Genomic DNA, 1521 nt, shown 5'->3' with positions numbered 1-1521 from the left:
TTAATAAATACATTAAAAATGTTTTTTTTAAATGTTTACATGTGTTATGTTATTATTGGACATCTTCATTAGATCGATTAATAATTTATTTTTTAATAAATCAGAACAAAATTAGTTTATTATAGTAATAATAATAAACCAAATTATCTACATTATAATTATTAGATCTGATTTGATCCGATCGAATTACACAATCTAAACCGAATATCTTTAATTTTTTGATAAAAAAGACAAATATATCCCTAATTTTTTGTTTTATAAATTTATTTAAATTCATATAAATTTAAAAATATAATTAAATTTCTAAAAAATAGATTTATTATTATTATTATAAAAAAATTGACTTTACTCTTGCGACAGTGCCACAGAGATCCGACTGAGGAGCGCCATTTAAAAAGCGGAGAAGGAGATGCGGATCCCCACTTGGATGAACATGGCTTTGTAAAACCAAATCCAGTCGGCAACCCAAGGGGCGTGGAAATTGAGTTCGTATAGCCGTTCGTGGGGGGCAGGAACAAAGACGTCGTAGTTGGCCTCCTCGTCAGTACCCCCGCACAGGTACTCGGCCTGACGAAACTCGGTAAACTCCTCCTTACCCATCTGGTTCGAGGAATCCCTCAAGTCGGAAGCCACCCAAGCGTATGGGTCGAAATCCGCGGCAGAGGTAGAAGCTCGAGAGACGATTAGTCTATGAGGTCGGGAGCTCGGAAAAAATTCAGAAACTACATTTAGCCTATCCAGCAACTAAAATCAAGCAGGGCTAAAGCAAAATCCAAGCAAAAGCCTAAAAGCTAATATCCTGGAGTGGTGACCACCCTAACACACCTACTCAACACTAAGGTCATTTATCATACAAAACAAACAAGCAGCATACAAGCAGAAGAACCAATGATGAAGAAAAAAGGACTTTGAAGCAGAAAGAAAACGGTTTGATATTTACCTGTAGTAGTTGCGAAAACCTGAAAGAGGAAGAAACGCACAAGGATGCAGAAATGATGCTCTGGGATACTTAGGAGAGAAGAAGACGAAGATAGGAGAAGCGAGAATGGGAAAGGAAAAAGAAACGCAAGCGGTTTAAAACTGCCACTCAAGAGGCGCGAAAAGATTGGGGACAAAATGGTCTTTGCGCGGGGTTTTTTAACCCATTATGAGCATTTAATGCTCAGCGCGAGGAACGAGGCGACGAATGATCACCCTAGCAACAAACAAACATGCGCAAGAGGCACATTCCCCCTACGGATGGCCGACCTCGCGACAACGCGCGAAAGAAGAGACAACACGCCACCAACAGCCCTCACGACTATTGCTGGCGCGTGGGGGCACTGTTGCGGCCTGGCCCAAACAGATTGCGGGCCTACCCGACCCATAGACCACCCGACCCGAACGGTCGGGTGCGAGATGCTTAACCACCGACCCGGACACGCGTCCTTGGCAGCTCATCACTACAGCTATATAAGGAAGTTTCGAGGAAGGTGAGTCTTCTCTAGTGGAACCCACTTCTGACACAGTATATATGGGGAG

This window comes from Arachis duranensis, chromosome 10 (genome assembly GCF_000817695.3).
Source record: "Arachis duranensis cultivar V14167 chromosome 10, aradu.V14167.gnm2.J7QH, whole genome shotgun sequence".
NCBI lineage: Eukaryota > Viridiplantae > Streptophyta > Magnoliopsida > Fabales > Fabaceae > Arachis > Arachis duranensis.
The sequence above is the reverse complement of the archived record's forward strand: the minus strand, read 5'-3'. Positions refer to the sequence as shown.